Source organism: Rhincodon typus, chromosome 26 (assembly GCF_021869965.1).
Source record: "Rhincodon typus isolate 14 chromosome 26, sRhiTyp1.1, whole genome shotgun sequence".
NCBI classification, from domain to species: Eukaryota; Metazoa; Chordata; class Chondrichthyes; order Orectolobiformes; family Rhincodontidae; genus Rhincodon; species Rhincodon typus.
Window position 1 is genome coordinate 9180272 of NC_063357.1, and position 12994 is coordinate 9193265.

Consider the following 12994-nt stretch of genomic DNA (forward strand, 5'->3'; position numbering starts at 1 on the left):
GTTCATCCAGCTCTACAAGATGTTTTTTGCATCAGGTCATCCCATAGTAGACTTGACTCAAAGGGTCATTCTACTTTGAATATTTTTATAAAGAAAATAAATTTGCTGAATATGATCCTCATTCAGAGAAGATCTGCAAATGAAATATAGACTGGCAAAACCAGTTTCTTACATCACCCATTTCCCATTGGAATCATGACCTTTGTGTACGCGATTCTCCAGTCGAGATTTTTTTCATTCATTCATGGGATGTGGGCATTGCTGGCTAGGCTTCCCGAGTTGGCCTTGAGAAGCTGCCTTCTTGAACCTTTGCAGTACCCCACAGTGCTGTTAGGAAGGGAGTTCTGAGATTTTGACCAGCGACACTGGAGGAACAGTGATATATTTCCAAATCAGGACGTCATGAGTCTCAGAGAGAAACTAGCAGGGGGTGATGTTCTCATGTATCTGCTGCCCTTGTCCTTCTACTTCGCAATGGTCCTGGATTTGGAAGGTGCTGTCTAAGGAGAATGACCTGCCGCAGCATCCTCTTCACCTCATCATGCTGTATGGGTTAATATAAATTATGCCACTATCAAGAACCATCCTAATGTAGTTTGGCAATTACTCATTGTCCTGCTAGCCAAAATGTAGGCAGAGAGCTGAGTAAATGAGGATGGTAAAGGCCTGTTCATCATGGCTAGCCTTTCAGGAAAGAAGGGAGAAAATTTAAGAAGCTGAGTGTATGGGAGTGGCAGGTAAATATATTATTTTAATTTATAATACGTACATTTTAATCTAATCCTTAAACTACTCAAACTGATGTAAAGGTGCAAAATAAGTTTTTCAATAAAAAAATTATTTCATGGGACGTCAGCAAGAATGGCAAGGCCAGCATTTATTGTCCATCCCTAACTGCCCTTAAATTGATTGGCTGATGAGACCATTTCAGAGGCCGGTTGAGAGTCAACCCCATTGCTGTTGACCTGGAGTCACATGGAGGCCAGGCTGGATGAGGATGGCAGATTTCCTTCCTGAAAGGACAATTAATGAACCAAATGGGTTTTTTTTTAAAATAATCATCAACAATGACTTTGTGGTCAACTGAGGCTAGATTTTAATTCCATGCTTGATTAACTAAATTGATAATCCCACAGGCAACCAGGGCAGGGTTGAATCCCACCATCCCCAGAGCAGTAGGCCAGGCCTCTAGATGACTAGCCTAGTGACATTCCCACAATGCTGCTATCACCCCCAGACTTCAGTGACATGCCTGCATGGATAGTTGAGAAGGAAAGCTTCACTTTAGAAAGCTGTTTGTCTTTGTATCTCCAATTACCACATTGGAGTATTCATTTTCTGCTGCACTACCATTTTCTGGGTGTTATTTACCCATTGTTACCTCACCCAAATGCCCATTCTTCACCCATAAGCATAAACAAGTCAAGATGACAAGATCAGACAGCATTTCTTCTCAAGCCTTGGGAGTGGGCAGGGGCAGAAGTTCTAATTGAGTTGCGAGTACAGATAGCTCCCAAGTCAAGGACTCTTCAGAGTGGAACATAGGAAATAGTACAAAGACTAGGCCATTCAGCCCATCGCACAATGGGCATTACTGACACATGGATTCTTAATTTGTTGCAATGGTGAGTTAACAAAGGAATATTTAGGCACTCTGCTCCACTATTCGACTAGGTCATGGTTTACAACCAGATGTAGAGAGGTCATGGTTCCCCTCTGTTTAAACCCCCTTTCAGTCAGATGCAACAATATTTCTGTACCTCTAAGCACGTAGATATAACACTTCAATTAAACTTAATGAAATCAAAAATGTAGGAGAGCCAATTCCAGGGTCTTCTTATGTGAAAGTGGAGTTTTATTATCTGAGAAATGTCATAGAGTACAACAAACACATTCACAAAAGACAGATAATGAGTTTACAAAGAAGGTGGTGGGGAGGGTGTAAGGTGTAAGGAGAGGGCCAATGTCCAGCATAGACAGGAAGGAAAGGGTAATGGCAGCTTTCACTTTTTAAGAGGCTTTGAGTTGCTAGAGTGAAACCTGAATCCCAACTACTTAGCTGCTATCCCTTTTCTCAGAAGTGGCGAAGATCACAAATGCCCTTTATTTCCCAGTCAACAGGGATATTCCAATTTGTATTTTTCACCAGATCTGGTTTACTGAGATTGAGAGAAAGGGAGAGAGAAGATTTCTGTATCCTTGCTGTTTTCAGTCCATATTGCTTTCTGTCTCCTTGGTGTTCAAAGTGAGTTACTAAAATACGATTAGTTTGCATACTCTAAGTCCAGTTCCATTGTCTTTTCCAAACTGAAAACCCTGCAGGTAATCTTTCATCTTCAGTACATCACATCATCAAGAGTGAATAAAACAAGAGATGCTGGTTTCTTGACACTCACTTGAGTTTCAGTGCTTTTTGATTAATATTATAATTGCGAGGCAGCCCTTTTTTGTGTTGTCCCATGTGGGGTGCCTGGGATTGTCATTATAAGTCAGTAGTCTTCTTTTTTTAAAACTACTTTAAGCTGGAGGAGGCTCAGAAGAGATTTACCAGGATGTTGCTAGGTAAGGAAGGTTTGAATTATAAAGAAAGGCTGGGTAGGCTGGGACGTTTTTCACTGGAGCAAAGGAGGTTGAAAGATGACTTTATAGAAGCTTACAAAATAATGAGAGGTATAGGTAGAGTTAATGGTAGTTGTCTTTACTCTAGGGTGGGAGATTTCAAGACTAGAGGGCACATTTTTAAGCTGAGAAGAGAGCGATTTATAAAAGACATGAGGGGTAAATTTTTCACACAGAGCGGGGTTCATGTGTGGAATGAACATTCTGAGGAAGTGGTGAATGTGGGTACAATTACAATGTTGAAAAGATGTTTGGATAAGTACACAAACAGGAAACGTTTAGAGGGATATGGGCCAGGAGCAGGCAGGTGGGACTAGTTTAGTTTGGGATTATGTTCTGCATGGACTGGTTGGACCGACAGGTCTGCTCTTGTGAACCTGTGAGCTAGCTCAGTGACATGACCATTACCAGCATCTCTCCAGTTTGCCCCATCAGTCCCAATTGCTAACTATCAGAGCAAAAACCTCAGCTTATGTCCCAAACACCCAACACGTGAACACGACTAATTTCACTTCACAGTGGAGAGATAAGCAGCAGTTCATTGTGCTGACAATTACAGATGGCCCCTGAATGTGATGGTTATTTTAATCTTGATTACTCAGTCGCTATTTTCAACAGCGAGCATACTGTACCAGAGCTTAACAGCTCCATGAGGTCTTGCGCAAAGACACGGACAGACTTCCAGGTTACTGTATCAGACCTGGCAGTTGGCATTTTTAGAAGTCTCTTTACCACAGAGAAATCACACTGACCGTTTCCTCAGCTTTTCACCTGTGCCTTCTGTGACTCAACAGGGAGTGGGCAGGAAAAGAAAGAAAGTGTAGGGGTCCAAGGTTACTCTCCAGCTCATTTATAGTCCAACCAACACACACAGCTGATCCAAGGATTAAATTCCAATAAGCAGTCCCCAGTCCTATTCTGCACAATTCCTGGCCCCAAGTCGCACAATGGTTAATTGGAAAATTCTGATCCCAGTCTAAAATGTAGCTTGCTTATCCAGCACACTCGATATAATCAATCCCCTGCCACTTTCTTACAGTGACAAGAAGCATTTTAAAACTAGACGTCTAATCTGCTTCTGTAAAGTCTCTTTGTTCTGGTTCTTTTTTTTGTTTGGATTGCAATGCAGAATAATTAAGCAGACATGAGCACAAAAGAGAGGAAAACTGATTATTGGAAGTGCTGCATGAAGCCTTGGAGATTTATTGTTGCTGTCCAACACTAATGTGTTTTGCTGGCTGACAAATTCTGATCACTTTGTTTCTAGAAATGACAGCACTTCACCCTTCCTCCCGTCATCCCACTGCCCCTCAATCCATCCCTCCTCTCCCACCTGCCCATCTTCCTGAGGACCCTCAATTCCTCCTCTCCTCTCCCATCCTCCTAATGCCTCCTCAATCCCTTCCCCTCTCCTCCTGATGCCCGTCAATACCTCCTCTCCCACCTTTCTGTCCTCCCACTGTCCATCAATCCCTCCCCTCTCTCATCTCTCCATCCTCCTAATGCCCCTCAATCTCTGCACTCCCCAAACTGACACATAAAGCAGAATCGATCATTCAAATCATTAACCATCATTCGCGACTCACATAACTCTTATTGTTTAAATTGAAAACCTCTGCCTAATATCCAGACTATAACCTTTTATTAACCTATTCTGACCTGGGCCAAAGGATGAATTTAACCAAATGTCATGGACGCAGTGTTTCACAGAACGTTTCCATGTAGTTGGGAAGGATGGAATTTTGGGATAACTCCCCCCATATCAGTTCGAAAGGTGGAACAGAATGGTAACTTGCAATGCTGCTTAGCTTCCTTTGGCTCAGGAAAATTGTCTTTTTCTCTTTCTCTACTAACTCTGTGAAACGAGGGCATAAAGTACCTTAAACTACACTAGTTACAGGAACACTTCACCAGGTAGAGAAGACCAGGTGCTGGATGGAGGCTATTGGTACAACCTACAGCTAACAAGCATGTTAGGAAAAGAGCAAGTGAGGTAAATGGAAATGAAAAGCAGACATGGTAGAGAAATGGGAGAGACGGGAAGGGTAAAGGGAAAGAACTGCTATAGATACAAAAGTTCTCATTTTGGCTGTTCTGTCAAATGGGGAAGGAAGTAGAAGCCAAACATTTAGAATACTCAATAGATGGGTTGAAGACACATACAAGCAGAGATTCTTCATTCATTGTCACTTCCTAGTAATTATTCAAAAGTTAACCCCCGTCTCAAAAGAAGTGCAGCTGAGGTCTTGCAAGCAAACAGGATGGGTGTCTTTGTCCACTGATGTTTGTTTCTCACATGCTAATGGAATGCATGCAACACTGGCAAGGCCAGCATTTATTACCTGGCTCTGTCCTTGAGGTGGTGCTGTGTCTACCGGATGTAGGTATACCCACAGTATCATTCAGGAGAGAACCCCATGATTCAAGAATTCGGAGCAGGAGTAGACAATCTCATGGCTGATCTCACCTTGGCCTCAACTCTACTTCCCTGCCCACTCTCCAAAACCCTTTAACTCATTACTCATTAAAAAGCTGTCTATCTCCTCAAATTTATTCAGGGTTCCCATATCCACTACACTCTTGGGCAGTGAATTCCACAGATTCATGACCCTTGTGAAAGAAATAGTTCCTCGACGTCTCTGTGTTACACCTGCCACCCTCTATTCTAAAACTAGGACTTCTTGTTCTACGTTCCCCAAAGGGGAAACATCTACATTTACTTAGTCCACTCCCTTTAGCATCTTGTATACCTCAATTAGATTGCACCTTATCGTCCTAAGCTCAAAAAGCCTTCGGCCTAAACTGCTCAATCTCTCCACGTAAGAGAAGGCTTTAATCTCTGGAATTAAGCTAGTGGACCTTTCCTGAACTACCTCCAGTACAATTACATCCTTCCTCAAGTAAGGCTGTATGCTATATTGTGTGCAATATCAACCGTATCCAATACTCCAGCTGCAGGCTCATCAAGGCCTTGGAGATTTGCAACAATGCTTCCCTACCTTTATACTCCATTCATATAGTCACAAATACCAAAATTCCATTTGATCTCCTTATTACCTGCTGTGACTGCACACGGATTACTTTGACTCAGTGATATATCTAGATCAGAGTCGGGGCAGTGAGAGATTCAGAAACGAAATGACAGCCAACGGTGCTCCCATACACTGCCTGATCTTATCCTACTAAGTTTAGAGATTGCAAGAGGGCCTTGGGGAGTTGATGGGTCGCATTGTGTGGTGGTACAGACTGCTGCTACAGTGTGGTAGTGATTGACAGAATGAATGCTTCAGGTTAGGATTCAATCAAGCGATTCCTTTGTGCTGGATGGTATCGAGCTTCCAGTGCTGTTGGAGCTTCATTCAAAAGAGGAGAGGATTCCATCACAGTTTTGACTTGTGTCTTGTAGGTCGTGGATAGGAATTGAGATGCTTGCCACTGAATTTCTAGCTTTTGACCCACTTTTGTTGTCATAATACTTCTGTGGCTAGTCCAGTTAAGTTTCTGGTCAATATTAACAGCCAGGGTGTGTGTAGTGGGAGATTCAGCGATGGTCATAGAGGTCAATGTCAAAGGGAGATGCTTAAGCTATCTAAGATAATTGATGCTTGATATATAACTAATCTTACACAGGGCAGCTGGTTCAGGCAATGAAATACAATCAAGGGGAAGTTTTTCTGCAATCTTTGTTAACAAGCATTTCATTAGATAGAACTGTACACAGGGCTGCAACCCACACATACCCAGTCTGTACCCTTCATTCAACACTTCAAACCTTCCTTCACCTCACTGGACTTGCCTTGGTTGCTTGTTCTGGTATATTGTTTTTCTTGAAAAGGTGTTTGGCTAAAATAACTTCCCATTTTCTGGCACAAAGAGCACAGGAAAGTGCAAATGAAAACAAAGTGCTGGAGAAATGCAGCTAATCTGGCTGTGTCCATGGTGACAGAAAAACAGAGTTAACATTGCAAGTATTCCATGTGTCTCTTGCTCAGGACAGACACGGTCAGAGACACACACACACCTATTCTACTCACCCCTCCTCCCCTTTGTCAGACGCTATCATTTTCCGGCCCCCTTTGCAGCTTCAAAGAGTCACATTGAACTCGAAGTGCTAACTCTGTTTTTTTTTCTCCACACAGGCTGTCAGACCTGCTGAGTTTCTCCAGCATTTTCAGTTTTTATTGCAGATCTCCAGTGTCTGTAGCATTTCGTTTTTTTAAAAGGGAACTGTAATCTGCTCCATAGGCTCATCGCAAGCACTCCAACTCTAAACAATTACCATCAGACTTGGAACTGTTTAGCAAGCAGCTGGTTAAAAGCGACTGGCATCAATAACTGCTTTTAAAAATATCTATATTAAGGCCTCTGATTCAAGGTCACATCAGATACGGTGTGCGTGTGTGGCAAAGACCAACACAAGGTTGAAAGTTTGACATTGTGTTACACGGACTGCTTAGTAAGAGAAGTCTGCATTTGATATTTTTATTTTCCCCTGCAGAAGGCAGAATGTGCAAAGGACAGAGGGAAATCATTGCAGTTTTCACAGGGGTGGCACAGTGGTTAGTACTACTGCCTCACAGCACCAGGGTCAAGGGTTTGATTCTAGGCTCAGGCGGGAGTTTGCACATGCTCCTCGTGTCTGTGTGGAATTCTTCCGCCCCACCCTCCCACAGCCTCCAAGATGTGCAGGTTAGGTGGACTGGCTATGCCCAATTGCCCATAGTGTTCAGGGATGTCCAGGCTGGGGAGATTAGCTATGGGAAATGCAGGGTTATAGGGTGGTGGGATGGGTCTGGGTTGGGTGTTCTTTGGACGGTCAGTGTCAACTTGACAGGCCAAATGACCTGCTCCCACACTGTAGGGATTCCAGAAAATTAGACATTTCCGAAACACACTATTCCAACACGAGACCATCCTAAGGAATAGGCCATTTGGCCCCTCAGGCCTGTTCCGCCATTCAGCAGGCTCATAGTTGATCGGACATTCCTCATGTCCACTTTCCTGTAACCCTTGATTCCCTGACTGATCAAGAATCAATCTCAGCCTTAACTATACTCAAGCAGTCTGCCCCACAGCTCTCTGTGGCCATGAGTGCTGAACACTCAACTGTCAGAAGAAATTCCTCATCTCAGTCTTAAATTGGGCACCCCTTCATTCTGACCTTAAGCTTTTTATAAGAAATAAATATTACAGATAAAGCAGAGTTTGGGGGACGACGGCAAGGGAAATATCACTAAGTGGGAGCAAAGTATGTCAAAGGCAAAGGACTTGAAAGTGTCTTGGGTGGATTTTAGTATAGAATCATAATGAGGCAAGATGAAATTCCTCAGTCTGTCAGACTGAAGGCAAAACCTGGTAAACTGATTACAATAGCTGATGAAAGCATTTCACCCAAGCTGGTTAATCCAGATGGTAAAATGATCTACATAATTTCACACCCAAAAACACTAAACCAACAATAAATGATTGCAGCAACTTGGAATTTCTAAATGCATTGCCTGAACCATGTGGATTAAGGTACCAGAGGCAGAAACAGACAAAAAAACCAGCAAAATCTCAACATTTCTTCAAACCCGTCAACGTATCTTCCTCACCCCTGCAGAAAATAGGTTTGCATTCAGCACATTTTAAGAAATGGAGAAGGGGGAGGAGAGTTGGTTTTAATTAGGGTGACATGGTGGCTCAGTGGCTAGCACTTCTGCCTTCGTGCCAGGGTCTTGAGTTCAATTCCAATCTTGGGTGCTTGGGTGCGGAGTTTGCACGTTCTCCCCATGTCTGTGTGGGTTTCCTCCGGGTGCTCCAGTTCCCTCCCACAGTCCATAGACGCGTGGGTTAGGTGGATTGGCCACGCACACAATAGACAATTTAGCAAGCTAAGTGGGAAACGCAGGGTTACAGGGTCTGGATGGGATGCTATTTGGAGGGTTGGTACGGATTTGATGGGTTGAATGGCTTGTTTCCACAGAGTAGGGATCCTAATTAACACTGAAAGCTGGTCTCAGGGAAACCAAAGCAAAAGATACCTGTATTTTAAAAAAAAACAGGGATGACATCCAGTCTCCAATTACCTCAGGTACAATGCAGACATCAAGAACATTCATGGCCCCCAAACAAAGAAATTGGAAGGAAGAAGTGATGATTCGGCCCAGCAGCCAATCAAATAAGACCATCGCAGATCTGATTGAGGCCCCAGCTCCACATTCCTTCCTTTTCCCAACAACCCAGTGAATAGGGATCTAAAGACACCATATCCCTGTGTGTGTGTGTGTGTGTGTGTGTGTGTATAGAATGGTGGGGAGACATCACATGACCTTCATCACCAAATTTCTAAGGGAAAGCCAAAGGAATTGGAGAACAATCTGGATGTCTATGAAGACAGGCTGAATAAGCTCAGGTTGATTTCTACAGGTACAGAAGGCAACAGGGGGCCTGATAGAGATGTATAAGATTATGAAGGGCATGTACAGGGTGGATAGAAAGCAGCTGTTCCCCTCAGTTGAAGGGTCAATAGTAAGGGATCTTGTGGCACAGTGACAGTGTCCCTAAGTCTGAACCAGAAGGCCCGGATTCAAAGCCTAGCTGCTCCAGAGATGTATGATAACATCTCTGAACAGGTCGCGTAGACAATATCTAATGTGGTGACATAATTTTAAGGTGAAGGGCAGGTTTGGAGGGGAGTTGGGGGAAAAAGATTTTCACCCAGAGTGCAGTGGGGATTGGAATGCCTGCGAGGGTAGTGGAGACAGGAAACCTCACAATCTCTAGAAAGAGAAGCAAAAACAAGACAGATTACTGCCTGAATAGCTGTAAATTGAGAGAGGGGAGTGTGCACTAGTCACTGAAGATAAGCATGCAGGTGGTAAAGGCAGCAAATGGTATGTTGGCTTCGAGTACAGGAGCAGGGACGTATTGTTACAGTTATACAGGGTCTTAGTGAGACCACACCTGGAATTATGTGTGCAGTTTTTTTCTCCTTTTGAGGAAGGATGCTCTTGGTATCTACAGAAAGCAGCAAAGGTTTACCAGGCTGATTGCGGAGATGGCAGGTCTGATGTACGAGGAGATTGACTAGGTTCAGATTGTTTTCACTAGACTCCAGACAAATGGTGGGGGGTGGGGGGTGCGGGGAGGACTCAGAGACTCTCAGAGACTTAAAATTATAACAGGCTTGGACAGGGTAGATGTAGGGAGGATGTTGCCATGGCAGGTGTCCAGAAGCAGGGGTCATAGTACGAGGATTCGGGGTAGACCATTTAGATGGAGATGAGGAGACATTTCTTCACCCAAAAGAGAGCCTGTGGAATTCATTACCAAAGGAAGTAGTTGATGCCAAAACATTGAACGCATTTACGAGGCAGCTAGACATAGCACTTGGGGTGAATGGGATCAAAGGTTATGGGGAGAAAGCAGGATTAGGCTACTGAGTTGGACGATCAGCCATGATCATGATAAATGGTGGAGCAGGGTCGAAGGGCCAAATGGCCTCCTCCTGCTCCTACCTTTTATATTCTATGCCCCTTATATCTTTACAATGGGTATAAAATGAGTGTTTTAGGAGCTTAAGTCACATGGCTTGAAAAGGATACACATATTGAATCGGAAAGATTTCAACCATTTGAGCATTTTGTGTTTTTACTCAAGTCATGTCTGTCTTCACTTTCAATAAAAGAAGCAGACAGAAACACTTTTTTTCCACTGAATGCACATTGATTTAAACAAATAAATAAAATGGTAAATGTATAGTGGCAAAACTATTGAGGTACTTGTCTGAAAGGAATTAACTTTGAGCAGCTGTATGGTTTACTATAGGGCAGGAAAAGGTGTACTTCAGATTATAGGGAAACAAGATCTATTATTAAAATGAAGAGGGGTACTAGATTGAAAAATTGTTGTATTTAAGCAGCCCAAGTATGGGGCAGGGAGAAGAGAGAAGAATCACAAGAAATACAAGTGTTCTGATGTAGCTTACAGAGGCAGAATCAGAGTTGAATAGATCCATTACATTCAACGTAGAAACATATCAGGAAAGCAAGGGAATAAAGGGACAGTGTCGTCAACAACACATTTTTTTAATACTTCACCCAATTTTCTTACCCCCACTCCTCAAAGTGCTATACAGACAGCCAATTCAACAGCCAGTTTATGTTGCCTCCCAAGACTTGATTACGGAAAACAAAACAGTAATTATGACCAAGAAATAGAATTACAAAGGGTATAAATTATGGGGTTTTAGAGGAGGAACAGTAAAAGTACTTCACTTTCATGTGAACTTATCCACCTTGTGGCAAAGCACGGAAACAGCATTTGTAGGACGAGGTGACAAGACAAGCCTCCAGGTTGGTGCATTGCAAATGTCAGTAAGAGGAAGTCAGGATCAGAAATTTTAAAAATGAGCCAGTTAATTTTTAAAAGAAAGCCTTTGAACAAGTGTAAAGATCTGCAGTTTTTTTTGTTTGTTTCAGAGAATTACCAGCAAAACTTCCAGCAAACCTCAAACAGGAATAAGGCTATTCAAACTGGTAATAGAATTCTATTAAAAAGTCCTGCCACTCATTTTGCCCTTCATAAATTTGCTTATCCACACGATACTATGCACTTTTTCAATGAATGTGATCATCTTCATTTGCTTGTGGTTTTTTTAGAAAAAAGAAAGAGAGGAAACTTACTGTTGGGAGTAGAAATGCACATTACATGCGTCATGTCCTGGAAGTATGCAGTACCTCATATGCAGCATTTGCAACTTTCGGCACCTGCCCCCCCCCCCACAAACAGCAGCACTTTACTGCAGGGTACTTGTACCTCATCTTTGTGGAAGAGACTAGGATCAGAGGGCATCATCTCAGAATACGGGGTCACACATTTAAGACAGAGATGACGAACATCAGTCATACAGCACAGAAACAGACCCTTTGGTCCAACCAGTCCATGTCGACCATGATCCCAGACTAAACTAATCCCACCTGCCTGTTCCTGGCCTATATCCCTCTAAATGTTTCCTGTTCGTGTACTTATCCAAACATCTTTTAAACATTGTAATTGCATCCACATCCACCATTTTCTCAGGAAGTTCATTCTAGAAATGAACCACCTTCTGTGTAAAATATTTGCCCATGTCTTTTTCAAATCTCTTTCCTCTCAGCTTAAAAATGTAACCTCCAGTTTTGAAATCTCCCATCCTGGCAAAAAGACAAACTACCAGTAAGTCTGTCTGTATCCCTCATTATTTTGTGAACTTCCGTGGAATTCTTTACTGCAATGCTCAGATTCACAGAGGGCTGTCGAGCCTGGGTCAAGCATATCCAAAGCTGAGAAAAAAATTTTAAAACAGAGAATTAAGGATTATGAGGAAAAGGTAGGAAATTGGAGTTGAGGATTATCAGATCAGCCATAATCTCATTGAATTGCACAGCAGATTTGATGGGCTGAATGGCCTACTCTGTTGCTATATCTAATGGGTCTGCATTCCTCACTATCCTGACCCAACAAAAATCTAAGGGCCTAAGCCTTGAAAGTTCAATCTGTTTTCTGGCATCTACAACTCTGAATCATAGAATCTCTACAGTGCAGATAGAGGCCATTCAGCCTATCAAGTCTGCACCGATTCTCTGAAGACTGACCCACCTTATCTCTATTAGTCCACATTTCCCATGGCTAATCCACCTAGCCTGCGCATCCCTGCACACTAGGGGCAATTTAGCATGGCCAATCCACCTAACCTGCACATCTTTGGACAGTGGGAGGAAACTGGAGCACCTGGAGGAAACCCAACGCAGGAACGAGGAGAAGATGCAAACTCCAGCCAAACAGGGCTGGAATCGAAGCTGGGTCCTTGGCGCTGTGAGGCAGCAGTGCTAACCACTGAGCCACCCTACTTTGGGTGTAACTACATTTTTTGGTGGGATGAAGTACATCTCAGTTTACCTCCAAATGGCCTCACCAGAAACCATTCCAAGAGTTCCACTTGGGCCTGCTATCCTAAACACAGTAACACTGGAGAAATCCAACTCCAGAATTCAAATGCTTAAAAATGAGACCTACAACCAATGGGCTACTGTTTACATGAAAGTAATACAAAAGGAGCAGCTTACAATGTTTACAGTACAGAAACAATTACTGGCCAATTTTACACAACAGCAAACCAACGTTTACCCAACTGCACCACTGTTCACAAATCTGTCTCCCTATGCTTTACATAACAATCCTTTAAGGACATTACTAAATGCACTGGTTACAAAGCATGCCATACTCTGCAAACCTTAATACTGACCCTACTTAGAATCTAACGCCCTCGACAGAATAAAGTTTGCCCAAAAATTTTTGAGAAGATTTGTAGCTCGGGTTGTGGATGAGGTTGTAGACTTTCTCGCCGAGCCGG